Genomic DNA, 14,485 nt, shown 5'->3' with positions numbered 1-14,485 from the left:
TTATTGTTGTTGTTGTTATTTTGCTTTCGCCTGCTTCTGTTTCTGCATTTGCACTTCTACTTCTACTTCTGGTTAATGTTGAGTAAGAAGAAGGGAAGGAAGAGAAGAGGGGAGGGAGAGATATTTTTATCCGAAGAACGATTTTAAAACTAAGTTAAATCTTTGGGACCATTTTGTAGCGAAAAAAGGTGGGAAAAGAAATAAATTTTCGACCTCTACGCTAGAGACCAAAATCGTACTTAACCCTATGTATTTTTATTTAGAGTTTAGTTATAGCATGTGCTCTTAGGACATATGATAAATTTATTATTAATAAAAAATTTTAAATTTTTTATTTGATAGATACAAAATAAATATATTAAAAATTAAAATTTTTTATATTTTTAATAAAAAATTTTAAATTATAATTTTAATCTATACTTTTATTTATGTAGCCAAAGTAAATTGCTTCATAGAAATTACAATTAAAATGTAAGACTCATGATAATTGACGCATATGATGACCACAAAAGATCATCATCAAAGCATTAAATGCTCACATAATCAACATTGCAAATCAGTTCGTAATCTGTTTCAACTTCAAGTGTTTAATGTTTTCTTACTTTCGACTAAGCTCATATCAAACAAATCTTTTAATGAAATCAACTATTGAAAAATATTGACTCTTATGTTATGGTTATTAGTTCACCGTCCATACTTTCTTAATAATTCATTAATCTCTTACTCATCAAATATTCGCAAAAGAAAATATAAACCGAGAAAGACTCGTCACAAATTTAAAACTAAAAAAAAAAAAAAACACTATAACATATTTACTTTTTTCAGTGTTGGCGGAAATGTATTATAGCATCCCTTTTTGCATTCTTCGAACATTATCTTATCATTCCCAAATATTACCATGCATCTATAGACACAATCCCTCCGAGCATCATCTGCAATATAACAAGATGAGCCTAAGGTTATTTTAGTAATAGTACCACTAAAATCATCAACACAACTTGTGCTTGTGTCACACTATTTAAGTTTAATTATTTTATTGGTTTTTATATATTTTTTTAATTAAATTTTTATATTATTTTTATATAAAAATATTAAAATTAATAAAATATTTTTTTAAAAAAATATGTGTTTAAAATTATTTTATTAATTTTTATAATTTTATCAAATTTTTAATTAGATTTTTATATATTTTTTAATTAAGTTTTTATGCTATTTTTAAATTTTGTAATTATATTATTTTCATATAAAAAATATTAAAATTAATAAAATATTTTTTTTAAAAAAATATGTGTTCAAAAATCTAATTAATTTTTTAATTATAAATATTTTTAATTTATATAAAATTATTTAGTTAATTCTAATAATTTTTATACTAGAAAATATTTAATTACAAAATTAAAAATAGTATAAAAAAAATAATTAAAAAATATAAAAATATAATTATAAATTTAATAAAATGATAGAAACCAACAAAATAATTAAATTCGTTATTTATTATCACAAGTCACTAGTCCTTTAATTTATTTTGTACTAATATCATAAATTTATGTTAGATTATGCTCTTGAAGTACTTATTTCAAGGTACTTATTTAATATATTCAATTTCAGTTTATAAATGAATTATTTAAATAGTTTTTTTTTTATATTCATTGATCTCATGAAAATAAAAACAGTAAAAGTTTATCACATCATATAAGATATAATGTAAGCTCAAAGTGATTACCAGGATTTTGCTGGAATGTCTCATAACATTTCTTTCTGCACTTTTGAAACGGTGTTGGGTTTGGATAGAGTTTCTTGCACTCAAGTATACATGCCTTTAGAGGATTATCTGTAACATACAAACATATATTAAGATGGAGTGAAAGGATATTTAGGAATGCAATTCGATAAAATAAATAACTAATTAACACTCCAATCATCAAGATTAGTAAGTGTTGAGCTTAGAAAATAATAATTCAGTTTGATGAAGTATTTATTTGATAAAGTATATTGTGTATAGGTTTATATTAAATATTGAGTGACAAAAACACAATCCAATATTGGTGTTTCTTATGCAGAACTAGAGAATGCAAATTTTTAAAAAATTATTCACAATATTTTATTATTGAAGATCTATCATAAAGTGTCACAACTAGATCTTTTTATAAAATAACAATTGAACAAAATAATATGATTCTAATTTCTCAAATTGAACATAAAAATATGGAAGTATTTAATGATTTCTCACGGGTCAAAGCTATGAAAGAGGAACACAACAATTTAAGAAAAATAATGTATGTACATTTGTATTTGATTCTAATGGGAAGAAAATGATTGGAACCAAGTGGATTTTTTGAAATAAGTTGAAAAATAGTGGTAGCATAGCTAAAAATAAAGCAAGACTTTATGACTCAAGGTTATGATCAAGAAGAACAAATTGACTTTGATGAGTCATTTGCACTGATTACTAGAATGGAAGTAATAAAACTACTACTTGTCTATGCCGCTCACCAGGGGTTTAAGTTATTCTAAATGGATGTAAAATGTACATTCTTCAATGATATCATAGGTAGAGAAGTATATGTGGCTTAACCTTACAGTTTTGAAAATGTAGAATTTTCAAACCAAGTTTTTAACTTTCAAAAGTTCTTTATGGTTTGAGACAAATTCCTAGAATTTGGTATGAAAGACTTAGTTCTTTCTTGTTCAAATTTATGCTGATGATATTATCTTTAGTTCTACTAATGAATCTCTGTGTGCAGATTTTGAAAAGCTTATAACTAGTGAATTTGATATGAATATGATGGAAGAACTCACATTCTTTCTTGGTCTTCAAATTAAACAAAATCTTAAAAGTACCTTTGTGTGCCAAGAAAAATATGTCAAAGAATTGGTTAAGAAACTTGGGTTGAAAAAATCAAATCCCATGATAACTCCAATGTACTCAAAATTAAGGTTGGACAAAGATGAAAATGAAAAAGATGTGGATGAAACTAGATATAGAGGAATGATTGATTCTCATATATATCTTACTTCTTATAGATCGAACATTGTACAAAGTGTTGGAATTTATTCTAAATTTCAATCACAACTAAAGGAGTTCCATCTTTCAGCTATAAAAAAAATCATTAAATACGTTCTTGGTACATCTAATTATGCCTTATGGTTAAGGATGACAATGAATATCTATCGGGGCAGGACCTTCCCCAGCTCTCTGTCCCCATTTAGAAAATTAAAATATTTTTTTTAAAAATTAAAATATCTTTTTGTTTTTAATGAGATGAAAAAGAAAACTGCTATAAGAAGATGAGTATTCATTCAAATCCACCCGAATATCCATGAATATCTTCGAAAACTAACCCCTTCTCAACCTGCTTACACTCATATTCACATTCACTCACTCTTTATCTCCATCTCCTCTTGAACCTGAACTTACGGCACGAACCAAAACTACTGCATGTCGATCGACGGGAGCGTCTCAGGCAGCAAACCATCTCGTCCTAGTGTTGCCAAAGGGAAACATCCTATGATAGGGGAAGAACCACCAACCTCTCCTCCTCTTCACTCTTCCTCATACCCTAACTCTCGTCTCGCCTATCGTCTGCGTCCCTTGACTCATTCAAAAAGAGGTAACCCTTACTCCATTGTTCACTCTGTAGAGGAATTGATGATTTCGATCCTATTACTTTTAAATTTCACTTCGCTAAACTCCCTCACTCTAACTATGATCCACAAGCACGAAGACATCTCTAAATTGGTGTCTCAGCGTGTTGGACACATTATGAACACGATGCATAGACACAACCCAGATATGATACGGCAGACACGACTCAAAAGTGAACTCCCCCAAATTTTACACGAGTAAAATTCTTTCAAAGGTAGTAAAAACCATAACTTTTCTTCTTCCACCCACCCCTACTGTCAACCCCCTTACTCTCACAGTCTCACTCTTTCCTCATCACTACCAACATCTCTGGTCATTGCCGTCGTACGAGTGCTTGTCCTCCGTTTCTGTCATTGTACACGCTCCAAAGTTCTCTAGTCGCTCAATCTCAACATCTTTTCTTCACTGCTGTCATCTCCACTGTGCTTGTTGTTGTTGCTCCCATGCTTGCTACCATGTTCATCGCCCCTCTGGTCACCATTTTCCTCCTCTATTTCAAGTAAGAGAGGATCATTCTTTTTCTGTCACTCAATTTTTGGTTCTGTACCTCTTATTTACTCTATACTTTTCTTTGGTTCTATTTTGTTCTATACTTCTCTTTGGTTCCATCCACATAGTTGCTTAATTATTCATTGTTCACAAACCTAATCCACTAATTCCTTTTAGCTGTAAAAAAGAAAGCTATTGTTTAGTAGGTCATCTTGCTTGTGATAATTAAAGATTTTGATTGTGATCCTAGATGTATTAATGCCTGTAAAGTTTATGATATTATAGTTGTTGTTATATGTTTAGTTGTTGTATTAGTCTGCTTTGGCTTTGTTTTAATTTGTTATTTGTGGTTTGCTCTCACTTTTCTCTCTAGGATCTTAGTAAGTTCTTAAACTATCAGAAAAAATTGAATGTCAAATGTAAATTTGGATAGTGATTATCAATTCTAATATTTCACATTTAACTAGTGATTACATTGTTCATTAGTTATTTCATACAAAAGGAATTAGATTGTGCAAAAATAACTTTTGTTCTTAAATTATTGTAAAATTGTGATAGATGAGTTTAGAGAATGTTCAAAACAATTCTAAAAAAAGTGTAGATAAGTCTCTATGAAAATTTGTAATAAAGAAATATAAGATTGAAAGTGATGAAAATCTTGAGTTTTAATGTATATTTTGCAAGGTTTCATTAGTGGTTCTTACATTAGAGTAAGAACACACTTATTAAAAATTCCAGAAAATGAAATTAGATTTTGTGCAAAAGTTATATCAACAAAGCTTGAAAAAATTTAAAAACTTAAGAGTGAAGGTACATTGGTGCATGAAAATAAAAAGTTTAAGTCAATTTCTCTTCCACCTTTATCTAATGCAAGTGAACTTGATTCAAGAAAAAGAAGAACTATTAGATTTTTGGTGAATGCTTTTAATATGAATACAACGAAAACTCCAGATTTATATATTGCTAGAATATTTTTTTCATTTGGATTACCTTTTCATCTAGCATAGAATTCTTATTTTGTCAAAATTTTTTCTTATGCTGTCAATAATTATATTGATAGTTATATTCCTCTTGGTTATAATAAATTGAGAACAACTTTACTTGAGAAAGAAAAGTAACATGTGAAAAGAATGTTAAGAGTCTACCAAAAATTTATGGAGTGAAGAGGGAGTGAGCATTATAAGTAATGGATAGAGTGATCTTCAAATGAGACCTCTTAATTTTATGATTATAACTGAAAGTGGGCCTATATTTTTAAAAGTTGTAGATTGTTCATATGAGATCAAGGACAAGAATTATGTTGCAAAGTAAATAAGAGATGTGATAAGAGAATTTGGCCTCTCAAATATAGTGTAGATTATGACTAACAATGCACCAGTTTGTAAAACAGTTGGTTTATTAATTGAAGCTGAATTCTCATCTATTTATTAGACTCCTTATGTTGTTCATACTATCAACTTTACTTTAAAGGATATTTGTGTAGCTAAGAACACAAAAAAGAACAATTTTATTTATGAAGGATGTTCATGGATCACTCAAATTGATGAAGATTCATCTTTTATAAAAAAAACTTCATTGTTAATCATTATATGAAGTTATCTATATTCAATGAATTTAATATATTGAAGTTGCTTAATGTTGCTCTAACTCGATTTGCCTCCACCGTTGTAATGCTCAAAGGGTTTAGATTGTTAAAGCAAGAACTCGGTTATAGTGAGAAGTGGTCTTCATACAAAAAAGATAATGTTGACAAAAGTTGAGTTTGTTACAGAAAAAATTGAGTGAAAATTGGTGGCAAAAAATTGATTATGTTCTTGCTTTCACAAATTCTATTTATGATGTTTTAAGAAGCATATACAAGGATGTACCTACTCTTTATTTGGTTCATGAGATGCGGGATTCAATTATCAAGAAAGTGAAAAGTGTTATATATATCTATATGAAAGAAAGGAGGAACAAGAGTCATCATCCTTCTATAATGTTGTGCACTCAATATTAATTTAAAATGAACAAAAAATAGTACACCCCTTCATCGTTTAGCACATTCATTGAATCCAAGATAACCCTTTATATTTATAATTTATATCTTCTATTTATAAGTATTAAGTAAAGATAATTGAATTACTACTATTTTTTCTCAATCACTAATTATATAGGTATTATAGCCACCAATGGTTTAGAGAAGATCATACACAAGTTTCTCCTCATCAAGATATTAAGATCACTAATGAGAGAGTTAAATACTTGAAGATGTGTTTTCTTAATAAAGAAGAGAGGAGAATATAAACATTGAATTTGCAAGCTTTTTTTATGGTAGAGGGGTCTTTGATGATTATGACTCCTTGAATGATAGAGACATAGTCGATCCAAAATTTTGGTGGCTAATTCATGGTGATAAAATAAAACTTTTTCAACCAATTGATCTTAAGTTACTTGGGCAACCATCTTCATCTTCTTGTTGTGAAAGAAATTGGAGCACTTGTTCCTTTATACATTAACTAAAAAGAAACAAGGTGAAGCTTAAAGTGTAGAAAATTTAGTATTTGTCCATACTACTCTTCATCTTCTTTTAAGAAAAACTCCACCATACAATGAAAGAGAAACTATGATGTGGGATATTACTGGAGATGAGTTTCCACCAATTGATGAAGAAAATAGTATCCTTGAAGTTGCTAACATTTCTCTTAATGAACCGGAATTGGACAGAGTAATTTTTTCTAATGATGAAGATATCCACCATATATAATGAAAAAATAGTATGACTTTAGATCATTTTTGTGTATAAATGTGATGTACAAAACTTACTAACTCTATTAAATCATAAGAGTTTAGGATTTTATCTTTTAAATATCTATATATTTAGAAAGAAATACATATCATTCGGTTGTTTTTTAAAATAGTTATTAATTTAATATTAATAAATATATATTATTTATATATATGTGTCCTTATGTCCGACAATTTTTTAAAATTGGCGTGTCACCGTGTCCTGTGTCATGTCATCTGTTGTGTCCTTATCCGTGTCTGTACTTCATAAGATCCACTTCATTTTTCTTGAAGCATAAACTATGAATTTTATAGGATTGTAATAGTGAACTATCCTCTTTTCTCTTCTTATCTAGCTGACCTTCTTACTTTAGCTATAAAAGGATTGGATTTTATTGCGAACATGGAGTTTTTTTTACTAGAATCACCTTTTCAATATTAGAAAACCAATGTACCCGGACCTAGTTAGAAAATTATATGCTAACATGTTTCATCATGAAAAGAATGTTCACTCATATACTATGACTTGCTTCATGAGTGCCAACAAAATGCATCTAATTCAAGTAATGCGTTTGAGGATTTTATACAAGAGCTACAGATGAATGTAAAACAAGATAATGATATTGTTTATCAATTGTATATCAGACAAAAGAGGGGGGAAATGGTTTATTTGTGAAGACTAAATTTGATTATTATATAGAGGAAGATGTTCATCTTTTGAGTGTCGATTTTGATATTTTAGCTTAGTAGAAAGTGAATGGGGCTAAGTTTCCAACCCTTCAAAGATTTGTGAGAGATATATTTACTATTTCTGTGTCTACAGTTGCTTCTGAGTCTTCTTTTAGTACGAGTGGTCGAGTAATTGCTTCTCATCATGGTAGTCTTCATGAAGATATCATGGAAACTCTTATGTATAATCAAAACTGGTTGTGGGCAGCATATCGTTAAAGAGGTTATTTATGGTTTAACTGTTTTATTTGTTTATTTTAATGCTGAATTTATATATAGATTGATTAATAAATATTGATTTATAGGTGAAAAATTTGATTATCAAAATATAAATGATGATGATGTTGTATCTGATGTTATAGACTAGTGATAGTGTTGTTGCTGCAAATAGAATGCTCATGAACTTACAATGATTTTATTTATATTTTTTATTATTAATTTTAGTAAAGCTTTTAGTAAAATTGAACATTTGATGTTTTATGTTGTTTATGGAATGATTGTGTTATTTGTGGGATAATTGTGTTGTTTGTGTTGAATTTTTAATTTGCATGCTCATAAGGTAATATAATAATATTGCATTTTTTTGGTAACCCACAAGTAAGGTCAAATACTCATGGGTTGAAAATGGGTAGGGTTGGATACCCACGAGTTGAGAATGGATAGAGTTAGAGTTGGGATGTTCTCAACTACTCGTAAGTCGGGTAGGTTAAGTTTATGTAAAAAAAAAAAACTTAACTCGCGAGTAGGGTTAGAATTTGGTCCAAACTTTACCTTACCCTACCCATTGTCACTCCTAGATTAGATGTAGGTTATATTGCACTAAGTGACTGAATTGGGATATATGACAGTGTAAACTTCTGTTATTTGTTCTATTTTACTACGTTCATTGTGAGATAAAAATAATTTATCTCTCGCACAATTGTTATATCAAACTTAGCTGCAATATGTTTTCAAATTTGTTTTGGGGATAAATTTTAAAAGCTTAAAAAACGGTCTAGATTCAATCTCCTTTTCTAAGTCATTGCAAATTTTCACTAAAGTATGTGTCACATCATTCTTAATCATATATATTTTTTTTTTGTACTACACACAAGTTTATGCTAGGTCAAGTTCTATACAAATTTTAAAAATTTTACAATATTATTATATCTTTAATGTTCAATATAGTACTTGTGGATACAAATTTGTATTATTCTGGTTGTGATGAGTTTGAAATAGCAATACATTTTTTTATAAGAAACAATTATAATTTCCCTTAATCTCTAAAACATTTTCTATCTTAATTCTATTAATGAAGGGATGACATGTAATATTAGATAATATTTATTTAGTGATTGTATCTATTAAATTTTGAGACATAGTGACACACTCATATTCTATGTTTGATTTTTAAAAACATAAAATAAAAAAAAGTCACACTAGTACATAATAGTGCACAAATATATAAAATTTATGTACTACCAATTTATTGAGATATTGAAATACAAAGATCAAAACGTAAATTTTTTCACAATTAAATTTTATAATTCCAATTTTTATCCTTTCACAACTTCTCTTTTTTTTTTCTTTTTTTCTTCCTCACTTTTGCTGCATCTATCTTCTCTCTTTCTTTTGTCTCTTCTCCACTCCTCCTCAATGCCACATCTCTTCTCCTTATCTCCACTAATTGTCACTTTTTATCTTTTTCATTCCTTAAAATTTCTCTCATAATTTAAAAAAAGTGTATTTGTACCAAAAAAAAGTTTCATCTCTATTTCTACCTTCCAACAAGCTCTTTCTCTTCTTTTCAGAGATATGTAAGTCTAGATTTGATGAATATAATAGATCTGGTTAAATTTTGAATCAAAAAAATTTATTTTATTTTATTTTCTAATGGTATTTTTTTGTTTGAGTGTATTGTTTTGTTGATGAAGAATGACATAGTAAAAAATGATGGTCAAAGAGAGTGATAATATTTTTCTATTATAAATGATAGTGAAGTATTGGTGATGGTGACCCAGAGAAGCAGTGGTGGTGGTGATTTTTTTTATGATAAAGATAATATTGATATTTGTAATTTATTATTTTGTTTTATGCATAATTACCAAATAAAATGATAATTTTGTGTCTTATTATGTTTATGTCTTTAATGCTTGTGTATTTGTATTTATATCTTCACTCATACGTAAATCAAATATAATTTTACATAATATGTGACAAAATAAAATGACTTAATAAATAGATGATGTATTTATAGGATTGGCAATATACACTAACGGCATCTACGGATATCCATTTCAATCCAACCCATTTAAGTAGGATTATAAGTGGAGCCGGTTGAGGATCAGGTAGAGTTAAAGTTTAGGTTTAACCGTATTCGACCTATTCGGACTCTCTAATATATTAGTATAATTTATAAAAATATTATACATATAGAATAAATTGTGGGGATCGAACACACTTTTTCTGCTTTGTATAATTTTTTTGAAAACCATTCAGTCAATTATTATATAATTGTGTTATTAGTTTTAATAAAAATTTGATGATAAATTAATGTTTATATCATTTATAACTTTAATACATATTTAATTATAATTTTGTAGCTTTTAATTTTAATATAAACTTAATTTGGTAGTTTTTATATTATTAATATGTTTATTAAACAGTTTATGATTAAATATTATATATTTTTTATTTTACTGATAAAATCGAGTGTAAAATTTTAAGGTGCGAATAGAATTTTAAAATGATTTTCAATATGGGAGTATAATTATTATTGAGCCTAAATCGATCCTACTCTGTGCCACTCATTACCAGCCTTACACGTGTTACAAACAATGTTATCAGGTTAAGTTTGTAATATGTTTAATTTGACATGCATGTTATACCAATCACATAGTTTCAAATTTTTGCATCCACAAGTATACTAAATAAGCTAGTTTGGTCTATCAAAATCTAACAAAACTTGAGTCATATTAATCATTTGACTACTTTCTTGTATTTTTTTTCGTAAATTATAATTGTCAATATTTTTAAAACATACTAATTTCTCTTTAATATTTACACCCTGCCAAGTTCCAGATCCTATTATGTTATAAGTTATTATCTCGAAAATTTAGCCATCCAAAACCCTAGAAAAGTTAACTAGAATATCAAAGTTAGATTAAAATCACCAAAAGCTATTTATTACAGTTATAAAAAATAAACTAGTCTTTCATCTGTTATGTATAATTATTAAGGCTTAAAAATATAAAAGATTATTTGGCAAAGTGTCAAATGATGGGGAGGAATGACACCAAGGCCTATGGTCCATGAATTTAACCCTATCATCAATTGAAGTTTTGGAATTATTATTTCAAAATTTACCTTAGTTTGCAAGGTTCTACCTAGTACATTAATGGACAAGCGGGTCAATGTCTAGTTTGATGAGTGGTTTAAAACCGGTTTGATGTGAACCATAGTTTGATTGAGCTTATTATATATTAGGTTTAATAGCACCATAGTCTGGAAGAATTTTTATAATTATGATTTACACTACAAAATGTTAAGTTCTTTCCTTATAATTTTAATTAATTTTCTAAATATTACTAAATTACTACAAAATATTTTTTATGAAAATAAAAAATTATGAAGCTCACAATTAGAAGAAGAGGATCAACACTGCAAAATACTTGTTAAACTATAATTAGTAGAAGAGAATCAAAATAGTTCTCTTTTCATTTGTTGGAAGATTATTTGTTTAAATTTCAACTTGAACAAACTTATAATAAATAAATGGGGTCTTAAATAAAGAATGCTGGATTTTATATTAGAATTTATTATTTTTTATCATTATTTTTAGCTATTAATATTTAAAAGTATAAGTTAAAATATATTGTTAAATTATTAGACTAAAAAAATTAAGTTGAACACTAAAAATAATAGTAAAAAATAATAAATTTTAATATCTTCCTAGCATTTCTGATCGTAAAATGTAGGATAAATTACATGAATAAATTATTTAAACTCACAAAATAATTTATTAATATAATTTACCTTAGAATACAATTAATGGAAAATATATGGACCTCAAAACTTCTCCACTAATAGTTGAACTACAGTGCTTCCTAGCTTGAATAATTATAAAGCATAAACCAAACATAACATTATATTAGTGCAATAAAAAAATAAAATTCAAATAATCTTTGAAATTATTGATTTCATATATTATAATGATTACATTAAACATCATGATTTTAATTTCTTAATTTTTTCTTTGATTTTTTTATATTTTTTATCATAAAAATATATTTTAGATACTTTCTAGATAATTTACTAATCTCTCAACAATCATAAAAGAATGAAAATGTATCCCATCAAATATATATATAAAAGATAACATGAACTTAAAGAATCTAAAATAAATCAACAAAAACCTAGATATACTTTACCAGAAATTTCCGAGTACTTAGCATGACATCTTTCTCTGCATTGCTCTTTTTCTTTTGAGTTGTTTTGATAAAGTATCCTACACTTTTCATAACATTCTTTTAGATTTTCAGCTGCTACATAATAAGGCAGAGTCCAAAATTGTTTAAAAACAGTGCCGTGAAATTCAACAATAATAGCAAAACAAACAATAATTATCAACATTGTTGGTACATGTGTCGCACCATTCCTAGCCATCGAGCTTTCTATTGATTTCACAATATACCAAGTTTTATACATGTTTAAATTTTTCTTTGGTTATTATATGCAACATATTCTATAAATAGGTTGCCCTTAAAATTTTTCAAGAGTTGAAGTTATTATTATAAACAAGACCAAAAATCACATTGCAGAGAGTATTATAGTAAAATATTTTATTATTTTGATTAGGTTTAAGTGACTCTTTAGTTCAACAACCTTTTAAAAGTAATCATTATTTAAAATGCTATTTTATTTTATGTAGAAACTAATATTATATATTGTACTCTAAATTGTTGAATATTACATATTACTTAACTTACAAAGGTGTTAAAAGCTATATGTCTTAAGGAACATTGAAAATGTAATATTAATTCCACGTGTAATGATAGTGAGAAAAAATGGCTTAATTGCTTAAATGATAACTTAAGAAAGGTGAATTGAGTTGTTAAGATATCTTTTAAATCTTTATATATAGATATCTAGGGTTTCAATATGATATATAGAGCTTTAATTACCTCAAACACAAAACCAAATATTCATCATAAGCATTTAAAATTATAATTAGTTGTTTTCTGTTTTTTTATTTTACTTCCGCATACTTTTCTCGTCAAATATCACATTTCTACTTGTGATTTTTTTTTATTCTTTGATTATACAATTTATATACTTTTTGTGAATGTTTTTAATAACCAAATAAAAATATGTTTTTCGCTTTCCACTCCAAATTTTTTTTTGAATTTTATCATGAACACTTTTTTACTAAACACCTGTCAAAAAAATATTTAGCTGCAATTATTTCTGTCCAAAATTTTTTATTTAGACATTTTTTTTAACTTGAGCATACATCTTAGCATATCTATGATAATTCTATTCTTTTTTTATTTAACAACTCTATTTTATTTAAAAGTATATTTAATTATTAGTTGATGTTGAATTTTATCAGGGGCGAAGCTAGGTTGAAGTTGAGGGAGGGGTCAAAAATTAATCTTGTAATAAAAAAAATTAAAATAAAATTTTTAAGGGGGCTAAAATAAAATTTATACACAATTTATAAAAAAAATTTAAAGTTTGGGAGGGGCCATTGCCCCCTTTTAATTATATATGGCTCCGCCCTGAATTTTATATTGCTTAAAATAATATGAACAATCAAAATATTCTCTCTCTATTTATTTTAAGAATTTTAATTTTACAGTCATTTTATTTTTCAGCAAATATTTTAAGAATCTTGAAAGCATCATGTGCTTCTAATTTTTATTTTAGAAAATACACTCATATATTTTTATTAAAATTATCAATAAAAGTTATAAAATTTCTAATATTACGGCTTGGAAAACAACCTTAATAGAACAAAAATCTAACTACACAATTTAAAATAGTATTCTAATTTTCCATGACTTTTTAGTACGAAATGAATCTACGTACTTCTTGTCCTTGACAAATCTCACAAATAGGGGTGACAACATGTACCCTACACGCGGGTACCCAATTCAATTCCATTCGATCGGGTAGGGTTGTCAATCCGATCCGCAGCGAGTAGGATAGAATGCGGGTTAGATTCTCGTGTGGGTCGGATAGGGTGCGGGTTGAGCCTCAATCCTACCCGACTAAACCGCACCCTATATATGTATATGTTATATATTTATATAAAAATATGTTTCAAGTGGATGTTGAACCAAAGACCCCTCACTAAATGTAAAAGATCCTTAGCCACTAAAAAAGATCATTAATTGATCATTTAATATTTTTTACATAAAAGTCAATTCTATTTTAATTATCATGAAGTTATATAATAATTTTGCATCTTTTTTATAACGCGCAGGTATGATCGGATACTCGCAGGTTGAGAGCGGGTAGGGTTAAGGTTGGGATATTCTCAACCCGCGAGTAGGGTAGAGTTGAATTTATATAAAAATCTCAATCCGCAGATAGAGTTAGGATTGCCTTCAAACCCTACCCTACCCTACCCGTTACCACCCCTACTCACAAACACAATTAAAAATATGAACCATTAGTAAGTCATAAACTTGTGCTTTTTTAGACAAGTAATCCAAAAAACAAAAGAAAAAAGTGAAAATGTCTAATCTGTATATGCCACCTAGAGTCAACTAGTTATTACCAGGTACTACAAAACTTACGCAAAAGAAATTCACGTTATATTTTCAATGAAAATATTCTATTATTTAAAGTCATCTTTACCTTATCAATGAA

The 14,485-nt window shown here is 27.5% G+C and overlaps 1 long non-coding RNA gene across 1 annotated transcript; it reads right to left on the bottom strand.

Moving 5' to 3' along the window:
* Positions 1–619: 619 nt before the first annotated feature.
* On the bottom strand, positions 620–12,345 carry LOC112789944 (uncharacterized). The gene is made up of 3 exons (XR_011879648.1): positions 12,040–12,345; positions 1,724–1,831; positions 620–932 (listed from the first exon to the last, which is right to left on the bottom strand). It is a non-coding gene; the product is annotated as an uncharacterized lncRNA (long non-coding RNA).
* Between the last annotated feature and the right edge of the window lie 2,140 nt (positions 12,346–14,485).

Source organism: Arachis hypogaea, chromosome 3 (genome assembly GCF_003086295.3).
Source record: "Arachis hypogaea cultivar Tifrunner chromosome 3, arahy.Tifrunner.gnm2.J5K5, whole genome shotgun sequence".
NCBI lineage: Eukaryota > Viridiplantae > Streptophyta > Magnoliopsida > Fabales > Fabaceae > Arachis > Arachis hypogaea.
Note: the sequence above shows the minus strand (reverse complement) of the source record. Positions and strands in the feature narration are given on the sequence as shown.